Source organism: Syzygium oleosum, unplaced genomic scaffold (assembly GCF_021117445.2).
Source record: "Syzygium oleosum isolate NSW1041296 unplaced genomic scaffold, Sole_v2.1 Sole_v2.10, whole genome shotgun sequence".
NCBI lineage: Eukaryota > Viridiplantae > Streptophyta > Magnoliopsida > Myrtales > Myrtaceae > Syzygium > Syzygium oleosum.
In genome coordinates this window covers 3,050,275-3,062,342 of record NW_026607494.1, presented here as the reverse complement: position 1 = coordinate 3,062,342, position 12,068 = coordinate 3,050,275, and the positions used below count along the sequence as shown (strand labels likewise).

The 12,068-nt window shown below is 41.8% G+C and overlaps 1 pseudogene; it reads right to left on the bottom strand.

Moving 5' to 3' along the window:
* Nucleotides 1-3,560: 3,560 nt before the first annotated feature.
* Nucleotides 3,561-10,597, bottom strand: LOC115678583 (uncharacterized; annotated as a pseudogene).
* Nucleotides 10,598-12,068: the final 1,471 nt, after the last annotated feature.

The window sequence follows — 12,068 nt, the reverse complement described above, 5'->3', positions numbered from 1 at the left end:
ACCTCTGTACTGGTAAGTTCTCCATCAATCGAGGGTACGACAGTCGGGTCCCAATCCCCAACTAGATCAAACGGAACATCAAATCCTCTAACGGGTCGGAACTCAGCCCCGTCCGCATCCCGGAAGAACCAGGCAGTATAAACGTGGGTCTCCCAAAGAGGTAATCCTACTTCTACGAAAACGGTCGTGGTATGCTTAATCCAGGTCATTCCATCACCCATCGGAAACTTTGTAACTTCATTTTCGGTGTGCACTGGTACCCCAAAACGTTCTGGTGGCGGTGGCGGTGGGTTCATGGCTCAAGTCAGGGTTCTGAAAATATTGGTTGAAACAACCATGAGAACACTTCTCAGCAAGTTCACCCCTAAACCCCACCTAGGCTATCACGTACCTCCAGACAATTTCACAAACACAATCACACGCACCATTATCACAAGGTAAGCACATCACATACAACCACAAGCATGCACAATTCTCATGTCATGCACTCATTCCGTTCTCACTATCTCGTTTCCACATGCCTCGCCAGTGGCCCGCGTTACAGTACACGCCTCAGGTACACTGCGACCTCTTTCCACAATACTTCCGGGCCCGCGTAAACGTACACGCCTCAGGCCATGTTTCTTGCCCGCGTAAACGTACACGCCTCAGGCTCAACACCTACCACCTACTACGCAACCCGCGTTAAAATACACGCCTCAGGCTGGCAGTCTTCCGGTAATACCGGGCATCGTCCCGCGTAAATGTACACGCCTCAGGACGGCACAATTCCCACGATCTCACATATCGTACCACGCACTATTTCTCGTTCTTTCACACATGCAACAATCATTTGCCACTTAACTGGTCAATCACACGTGACCCGTGCACGAAACAATTATACACAAACCATGCTCACTCAGCAGTCGACACGGCCAATTTTAATAATTAAAACAATCTGGCCCAAGTGTGCACCCAACAGACATAATTAAATCAACCAATTGCACAATCACACATTCAATTTCACCACCACAACCTAATTATATTTCAAACGCACGTAAAACACAGAAATCGTTATTTTTCTCTAACCAAATGGCCTCAAATCGACTCAGGTCCTTCACGAGACTTTCTCGCCATTAATTCTCGGTTCTAAAAATCCAACTTGCATCCCGATCAGCCCATCACAGCCCTGTGAACAGTAGTCCACAGCTCACTGTTGTCCTCCAATTTCCAATAAAAATTATCCGAATTCAATCCTAAGGCCCGCCACCTAATTCCACTCCTAAATCATGCAAAATCGCACTAAATTTAAACCCGATTTCGCCCAAAATCCGTCGATACCCGAAGTCCTAAATTGGGTTTAGAGCGCGACTTACTTGCGTTCTAGACTATCGCGGCTAGAACGGAAAGCGGCGGCACTTAATCGGGAACGGCGGCGACGGTGTACGGCTCCCGGCGGGCGGTGATCGGCTTGGGCAGCGACGGCGCGGCTTGGGCGGTGGCCGGTGGGGCTCACGGCCAAGGGGAGGCCGAGAGGGAGAGGGGAGAGAAAAAGGGCGGCGGATCGGCGAGATGGTGGCCGGCGGGCGTACGGACGACGGCGATCCGAGCGGCCAAGGGGCGGCGTTCGACGGGGGAGAGGGGCTCACGGTGGAGGGGGTTTCACGGGAGAGAGAGGGGGACCAAATGGGGGAGGGGAGAGGAGAGAGAGAGGATAAACTTGGACTAAATTTGACCAAAACGGCAAATGACCAAAACGCCCTCGTCTAATCTTTTTAATCCAACGGTCCAGATTCGATCCAATCTTGAAATCAACGGCCCAGATCGAATCTTACCAAAAATATCCAAAGGTATACTTGTAATTTCTCAAAAAGTCCAAAGGAAAAATTACCAAAATGCCCTTGCCCTTTAAAACTAACCATTTACTAAATTCCAAGGGTAAAATGGTCACTTTCTCCGTTTCTCGCCGAAATCGAACTTTTCTGAAAAATCCGAAGAAATTCAGAGATGTACGTTCCAATTACAACGTCGTCCAAAGGCCCTGCCGTGACTTTCCGAATTTTCTGACGCTTGGTTTGGTCTCTACTCAATATTCCAATTATATATTCATAACGTAACTCGAGCGTTTCTCAGACTAACGGGTGGCTTTTGGGAAATTCGCCTGTACGACCCGTGACTGATACTAAATCGAGTCACGTACAATTTATTCAGACCGTAATGACTTCGGTTGTCATTAAAATCGCAAGGATCAATCGCTAGATCCGAGGGGCACGATCATTTGGTATAGGTTCAGGATCATTCATCAAGTTATTTCGCCGTCCAGCGGAATCACCCGCGATCCACTACTATGACAATGACGAGCTGACCCCTAACTATCCTTGGATCGGCCAACAGTGGCTCAAAATATCACCTCGACAATTTTATGGTCGAAAGTCCATTCACGATTGAATTATCTTTAGTCATACGAATTTTAAATCCCTAATTAGCATTTCCCTACTGATTAGTATCTCAGGAATGATCAGTTCCGGGTGAGAACTAGCTACGAGCACATTAATAAAATAATTCATTTCATAAATCCCAAATGAGCGAAATCTCGAAATGTCACATCCAGCTCTGGCCGCCGGCCGGTTATCTGGGAGGTTGACGAGTTTGACCTGATGGATATGGAGCCAGCGGACTGGGATTCTGATCTGGAGCCGATGGAGTCGGACGAGGAGTCAGAGCCGATGGAGCAGGACCCCGAGCCTAAGGAGGTGGATTCAGAGGAGGAGCCGGCAGAGGCCAAGTCTGAGCTGGATTCCATGGACTCCGAGGATGAGCTGTTTGATAGCTCTTCCGAGTCCTCGGGATCCGACCCGGACTGGGTCCCGTAGGTTTAGCCTTAGTTACAGATAGGTCGGGCCAGTACCTTTTTGACCGGAGCCCCACCTAGTTTTAGTACCCCTGACCGCCCGGGCCACTTACCCATTTTTGTCAGAAGTGGCCATTGACCCGCTTTTGATTTTTGATGTTCATGTTGTATATGAATATTGTATATGTTCCCGTTATTAATGCAAGTGTATATTTGTTCATGTTGTTTGTTGTGTTGCTATCCTTGGTTATGTGGATTTAAATTTGTACGAGTGTTATGTTGCTTCCGCGCGTGCATGATTCTCTGTGTTGGGTGTTGGGTCGGCGACGCGTCCTGGGACGTCGCGCTTGAATCGACCTCGGTTGGGTTGTCGCGCGCCGTGGGGTTCGGGGCGTGACAGAGAACTACTCCCTGGTGTCTCTTTATCGATCAAAGCCTCCATTATAAACTCGACAACCTCAACAATTGAGCGAAACATCCTTCTTGACTGTCCATGACGATAGTTCTGCAAAGATAATAGATTTCGGTTGTCTTCATTACCATGCGAAAATTTAGAGATAGTCATGTACAAAGCTATTACTCATCAAAGGTAGTAAAAAAATTTCAATGCAGTTAATCATAAATAGGCGATAATGTAAAACTGAGTTTTTATTAATCCTTTCGGCTAACATACATCACTATAATCCATTTCATCTCCTTGCCATGTTTATAGAAACCAAATCAGTCGAATCTAAGTTACTTCTTTCGAATCGTCTATCTAATTAAGGAGAGCAGAAGAAATGAAGTTTATTGAATATACAATTACCATGTCCAATTTTCCATTTGCACATTGTTTGCATGCAATATTCCACCCTTGAAGCCTCTCTTTAAATGAAGATTGATGTTGGATGTTCTGCAATCAATAGATAATAATCACACCACAAAAATGAAAACAATTAGACAATTGGATATATAGATTGCGATATTTATATCATTCAATATAAAAGCAAAAGGAACACATTCAAGATGCTACCCCGTCCAACTCTATGCCGATTAGACAATCCAGGGGAGTAGGAAAGATACTGTCCTTTCCCCTACAAGTGTGGTTTTGGAACTGGTCTTGACTTCCATTGATGAAGATGGATTTGTCTGTGCTTTGGATTTGATCATTTGTCATTTGTTGTGAGCATTGGTTACAAATACTTACTAATAAAAAGCGTGCATTTATATGAATAAAAGATGAAATGTTGACTATCGATCACCATACAATTCAACTCAAGAAATGTTTGTTCAAATCTTCCAGAATCATATGTGAATAGCGTACAAACAAATCATTGAAATAATATTATATTATTGGTCGAAACATTTATCCTCTCATTATTTTCAGGTAATTGATACGATATTGGATCCTGGTCAAGCAGCTCATCTAAAATACTTTTTCTCAATTGAGAAACAACTTTCTACAATCACAAATTATCAATGCTAGTATATCTCATCATTAAAGCATGGGCAATTCTGAATTATTGTCAAAGTCAAAGAATTGGGAATATATATATTATGTTTATACATAACCTGTCTAGTTGTAACTTCTTACAAATGAAGTTTAGGTGTGTACTTCATAAATACATCCAAGCTTATCAAATATGCTTCAAGAATCAAGACGAAGAAATCGAGTGCCTCACAATGTATTTTACGGATCATTCATCCTATGTGTTACCATCCATCCTTTAATGCGGATATCGGCATTTGAAAACTAAGGGTTGAACCTCACAAAAGTGAATTAAAAAAAAACTCTATAATGGTAAAATTTTTATATCATGGACTCTCATACGATATATCACAGAACAACTACATGTATCAAAATAAATTTAACAAAAAGTTAATTTACATTACATCGACTATCATTATTAGTGATGTAAACCATACTATATACAAGTAAAATTAAGTTTATGTCATGTTGTACCCCACAAAGTTTCAAAGGACAATAGAAAACTCATATTGACTATCCATATCTTAAAAAAATTAATCAAAAGTTAACTTACTGAGACTAGTGCCCTAAGTGATGTATACAATCCATCCCATTGTCCCTCTTGGTTCGGAATGTCTAGCTTCTTTGAACCACATGGTTCATTCCATTCCATTGAAACACGAGAGTTGTCTGGAGCAGAGAGTGACATATTGACCTTCAAGGATGAAAGAGATAGAGAAGGACAAAACATGAGTAAAGAAAATAATTACGCATATGCAATTATATCACCATTAAATGCTGCCAAACGATTCGAAACAGGAAAACATATATGCCGCAGAATAGGATCTTCAACTATATTCATGATATCAAAGAAATGAACATTTGGCAAACTATGATCGAGATGTTAAGCTAACTCATGCTTGAGAATATCAATAGTACGATTAAACAACTAAACCAACCGCATTTGTTTAGTTTAAGAACCCATTCCTCCTAACAAGGAATCAAACTCATGAGACATGATAAAAATGATAAATGACTAAATGAGTAGAAAAACACGGTGCCTTATGCTGAAAGAAAAGGAGTAGCAAATCATATCATGTGGATAGCATGATTTTGTCCAAAATGATTCCATGGAACCTGTAGGGTTTGAGAGGAAGAGCATTGACTTATAACCAAAACCAAGAATATATAACATTTGACGCAGTATAAAGCAAAATAGTTCGAGAGAGGCTATTGAGTGCCTATAACTCATTACGAAATAACAATAGTAGCATAAAATGAAGAGAAATCTAGAATGGCGGACACAAAGAAGGAAAATATGTGAACAGAGACACGGTTTAAAAAAATCGAATTTTAACATATGAATTAGCAGATTATGTAATATTGAAAAGAATGGTGGAAACTCATTTAACTTTATAAGTAAGGGGCTATCAACTTCTTCTTTTCGTGATTTGGAAAAGTTTTTCATCCTATGAATAGTTATACTTTAGCTATTCGTTTTTCTTCAGTGTGGAATGATGGTTTACTTTCTTTATCATTGATCTTAAAGAACGTGCAAGTTCTCGATCAATTCGTTGGTCTCCACTACAACATTTATTGCTTATCAACTTAGAGTATAAGAGAAAACTCTTAATAGTAAGAATACCAAATGAAGGAAGGAAGTTCCGTATATATTGATAATATTTACCATAATAGCATTACCGGTCTGATTACTTACAGTTTTGCCATTTCAAATAACTGCCGTTTGTTTTGTTGTCCAACGAATAACTATTCATGCATTGATCTATGCAAAAAGCAACACATCCAAACTTTCAACCCTAGAACAGTATTATCTATACTTCCAGAGTATAATAGAAAAACCTATCGGCAATTTTATTTTTGTCATTCTCAAAATCATATGCTTGTACGCATGCATTTATAATTCTACATACTCATAAATCAGATCTGGACACACACAAACAAGACATAAATATATACATAAAAATATTTTTGTTATTTGTTATTTTTCAACAAAAGATTTAAGAATATTTCAGACCTTTTATACATGGTAAAATTCAACCATCAATTATTCGCTAGTTTCACTAGGTGTATAAACAATTAGATTTGCATGAACTTAGAAAAGAAAAATAGATTTTAACGTGATAGATATTCCAATCTATAACCCCCCCCCTGGGGGGGGGTATAAAGTTTGTAGAATCAATGAGCAGATCTAGATGACGGATCATTTGAGTAATTCAACTCATAACCTTAATGCAAACCAAACAAAAACCCCAGAGAGCATTAAAAAATTTATCTTGTCTTTCATCATTCATTACTTTTGATTTTTTTTGGATAAGTAATGCCATTGTAAATCCATTTCTTTGTACTTGAGTCACAAAATACATGGCCAATAACCTAGCACAAATGTAACGCCCCCACCTCGAAGTCATTAACGTGACATCCCGTTTATTATTATCTTTCTTTACACATAAGCGGAAGCATAATTTCGGGACAATTACATTCATAACAACAGCGGAATTTAGACAAACAGCATCATGAGCAAACCTTATATTTACAGTACATGCAAATATATTTTAACAAGCCTTTCAGGCTATGGTAAACAACACATATTTCACATGCATATTCTAGAAGCTCATCCGTTCCTAGCCGACTATGAATAGCAAAACTCGGCTTAGGTGATCCTGTCCCCTCTACTTCATCTTCTCGCTTCTAATTCCATCCACATCTCCTCCCCGCTTCCCGTCCACATGGCCGATCTACACCCCACCCGTGGCATGCCCCGGAGCCGGCCCGCCTACACCGTCAAAAGGTCCATTGAACCCACGTAGGGGTCCAACCCATTCTCCGTCAGTGTAGCCATGCCATGCTACGTACGGGTGAGGCACCAAGTCCGTTAGGCCCTCATCGACCATCACATACGTCTTGATCCGGCGGTAAGCTCGGCCTTCTCGGGCATCTATCACGGTGAGCACTTCGGCTCTCATGTCCATGGGGTTGCCGAACCGGGTCGGGGGAGATGCCATTCTTCGGACCTGAAAAAGAAATAACGGGGAACGAGTCGGGGAGACTCAGCAAGTAAACCTACTAATATCAAGCGAGGACGAGGGGATCGCCGTTAGCACAAGTCGGCCCTTACTGCACCAGCATCGATGGCAGATCAATAGCAAAGTTCATACACGAAAACATCAAGCATGGCTATAACATGTGCATCTTGCCATTCAAGTCTCGGTTCTATCTCCAAAACAAACGTCAAACACCAAACATGATTAAATCGAGAAATAAACCAACTACAACCAACCAAATGACCGAGAAACGGTCCAAGCAAACCGTGTCACAACGTATCACAACTTCCTTTCCCGATATTAGGAAGTTTACTTACACTATGAAATAAAAATAGGACAAGAAAGGAACACGGGAGTCTCGGCGAATCTCGGGCTTGAACACGAACACACGAGCCTTGGATGTGGCTTCCTATTGACCGAACAACAAGGAGAGACACGGGCTAGTCGGTGAGCTCTCTCTCTCTTTCTCTCTTTCTTGGCGTGAACAAGAAGCAAAGAAACAAGAGAGAAGGTTGGCCAATTGGTGCGGTGTGTGTCTTCTTCAAGTGGGGCTTCCCTATTTATAGAAGTTCTTTCTTACTCCCTACTCAAGGCCATTAATGCATGTCATGATGATGGTGCCTCCAAAGTCCAACTAATTAAGGCTTGTCATCATGAATGGGGCTTCTAAGTCAAGGGCCATTTAATGGGATTAATGAACCTTAATAATGGAAGCTTGAAGGAGAATCTTTGACCATGTCAAAGCCTTATCTTCTAGCCTCTTCTAAACTTTTCCAAACCGTGGACTCCCTAGAGCCTTCTGGATTTGCTGGTTTCTTGCGTAATTGATTCGGGCCAATCGGGTCACACGAAATAGACTCATTGGCACTAAAATCACAACCCGCATCATGCTTAGTTCTCAAGATTTTTCGAGGGTTTTCCGCGACAAAACACGTATAACAATCTCGAAAAAAATTCCCAAATTGATATATGTTATAGAAAAAGAAGTTCTCAACAACTTTTGTGAAGGAAACTTTTCCAAAATCGGCCCAGAAAAGCTTGAATAAAATAAAGAAAGTGTGAACATCACCGAAATACCCATTCTGGGCAATTTTACATGGTTCGGAAATTAGGCTGTCGTATTACTCATATCAAGTTCAAAAATTCTGAAATTCAAGTATGTAAAACTTTAAGATGTTTGGAGAAACTTTCAAGAAGGAAGTGTTTGGAAATCTGGATCACAAAAGTCTCCATAAAAATAACAAAACGAAGGGGTATAAAGTATCCGAAACTAGGTTTTCCAAAACAAGAGTAAAAATTGGTTCCAATTGAAAAACTACCAAACTTAAACCATAGCCATTTCCTAGGGACTGAAATTGAGGATGTTACAACAAAGGTCGATTGAGACCTACCTCACTCATTTTCAATGGACCTGCACTTGTCGGAGGAGAAGATAACACAGGCTGAGAGGATCCATCCTGATCTTTCGGTGAGGGAGGAAGAGTTCACATATTAGGGTTTGCCATTTTAAAGGTCATTTTGAGAGCTACGCTTATTCCAATCCAAAAAATTTGTGGTACGCCAATTGGAAAGGAGAAGGTGGTATATCAAGGGAAGAAAATGGTGAATATTTGAAACAACAAAGTGAAATAAAACCAAACAACTTTGCCTATTTATTATCTTGGACCGATACAAGTACATCATTGCAAGTCTCGTGTGTTTTAATAACCTAAGTTGGTAACCAAACGAACTAATTAGCCTTCCATATTTCCATAAAAGGTAATAAGAATCTAACCCTTATGGTATTTTCCACAAATGTAAAAGAAAACCCATAAAAACGTTGAGTACATGAACCTTAGGTATATTGATTATTACATAGGAAACTTGAAATGAGTTGGGGCTAGTGAAATTTGGGCAAAAGTACACTAGAAGTGCTATAACTTGTGTACAGCGATCACTTTGGTACCATAACTTTTTTTCGGATTACTTTGGTGCCAACTTTTTTGAAAAACGATCATTTTAGTGCCAATGCTGACGTGGCTCGTCGGAAATCCGATGTGGCGCTGACACGGCTCGCCGGAGAGGTCCAGTCAGCATTAAAAACAAAAAACGACGCCGTTTAGCCCGCAGACGTGTATTTTTTTTTTTAAATTATATTATATTTGTAACGTCCTGAATTCGATCCACTTTCGTGATCAATGAAATAGATGTTATTTCTCATTTCCTTTTTAGTAAGTCTCGCCCGGAACGGATCCTTCTCGGGATACTGACCAATAGGGAATGGCTAACTAGAAAAACGGTACGTGGACCGAAGAACTCGACCGCAAATCGAGTCCGATTCCGATAAACGACGAAGGAATATTTTGTGCCAATGTGGGCCGATCCAAGGAGAGTGACGGATTTGATTTGGCCAACGACGTACGATCGGATCTCGGGTGATTCCGCATGACCGAAAGTACGCGTGGCGAACAATCCCGAACTTAATCCGAACGATTGCGACCCCCGGAACTAGCGATAAATTCTCGTGTTCTCTTGAGAGTCGAGACCGTCACGACACGAGTAATTCTAAGTCGATACGCGTAACCCCTAAACAGCCGCCCGTTAGTGAGAGACGCTAAAATCGCATTTGAGCGAAATTGATCGTGGAATTGAGTTCGGACTTCGGTGTCGAATTTCGTGGATATACGCGACTATTTTGCAAGGACGACGTCATATTAATGTGGCCAGTTATATTTGGGACCGGTATAATCGAAAAATGGAATTTCGAGCCGGAAATGGAAAAATTACCAAATTGCCCCTAAGCCTATGAAGGGATTCCGAATTTTAGAAGTGTTTAATTGGTTTTATTTAGTGTCTATCTAGTCTTTTCTTTGATTTTGAAAGTTGGATTTTCGTGGCCCTTGGATCTAGTTTGCCCAACAGGACCTCTTGTGAGCCCTTGGATTACACTTGATTGATATGTTGACTTTGGTTTCTCTTCTCTCTCTCTCCTCTCCTCCTTTCTCGCCGAACCCCCACGCCGGCTGACCCTCCTTTCCGCTGACTTCCTCTCTTCCTTCACGCCCGCTGACTCCCTCACGTGTTTTTGTTCTTGCTGCACCTTCACGTGTGCTTTGCTGACCATTGACCCATGCAGCCCCATGCTGCTTCACGTACCGCTTCTGCCTCTGCATTGCTTTGCTGACCGCTGACTTTCCCCACTCCCCCACGTTTCGCCTGTTCTGATTGCTTCGCCTTGGCTTTGTTAACTGCGACTCCCTCACGTCTCGCTTCGTCCATCATTGCTACTCGCTTCTTCTTCTTCTCTTTTCTTCTTCTTCTTCACTTCGTTGCGAGTTTACTTCTTCATTTTCTTCTTGCTTCCACTACTTGCTTGCTTCATTCATCTCCGTTTCCTCTTTGCTTCTCGCCCTCCATTCCGGCCACGACCAGACCTTGCCGTTCAGCCCCATCTCCACCCGACAACGCCGTGAGCCGCCGTTCGCTGCCGCCGGGTCCGGCGTCGTGCCGCCGCTGTTCAGCCCATTTCTCTCCTTGTCCGGCCCACATTTGAAGCCTTAAACCTAGTGAGTGGAAACCCTAACCCTTAATTAGGCTTATGTGCACTTTAGACAAGTTTTAAGGGTTATTAGGATATTTTAGGGGTTAATTAGTGTGGGCTGATTATGGCTGATTTTGTGGTGATTTTAATGGCCTAATGTGATGATTTAGGGATGGTTTAAGGGCTGTGGATAATTGGTTTAGTGGCTGGTTGTGCTTGGTTTGCTTGGTGGTGCATGTTGGTTGATTTCGGGTAAGGCTGCTGCTGCGTTGCTGGATTTTGCTATTTTTTTGTGTGACTTGTGTGGGCCGAATTTGAGGAAGTGTTCTTCATGAAAGTTGTTCATAACATCTTGAAGTTTGACATATATTAAATATGAAATTTTTGGAGATCATTTAGTGCCATTCGTAAGTCCACTTTTGGACCGAATTGAGTCTGCCCGATTTACTGTTCACCCGACCTTCTGGTCTTTCCGATTTTTTATAAATTTTTCCAGACCTCTTTTCAACAAACTTTCTTCACAAAAATTGTTAAGAACATTCGTTTCTATGACTTATAAAAATTTCAGGGCTTTCCAAAGTGATTTGGGTACTGAATGAGTTGTATTTTGATGGTCTGAGGGGCTGTCCGAGCGAACCGGATTTTGTCCGGATTTGAGTGTCAAAACGAGGTATTTACGGTTAGAACTGGATTTCGAGTTCTTCACAGAAAATGTTTATCGAGATGTTTTCTACAACATATCCGAATTTCAGAATTTTTGGAATTTATTTACTATTTATTTCAAACGGTTTTCTTTCACTGTGCAATTGCCCAGTTTGGACCCGATTTTGTATATTCTCGGTTTTTCTCTCTCTCGGACTGATTAGTGGCTATCCATTGAGGATTTAATTGGGCCTTGTACGGCTAATATGTGATTTGTTCGTGAATTGCCGAGTGTGATTGTTATGGCCATGAGTGTGCATATTGAGCATTGGCATAACATGTGCATTATGTGAACGTGCACGAATGACATGAGCATGTGATCACCTAAATCGCCCTGATGCGTTTACGCGGGGTTCAGATAATAATTGGTGGATGTGCATGTGTGATCACATAAAGCCCTGATGCGTTTACGCGGGGTATTGAACCCGCCCTGATGCGTTTATGCGGGACGATGCCCGGATTGCCGGAAGACGGCCAACCTGATGCGTTTACGCGGGTGTGGTCCGT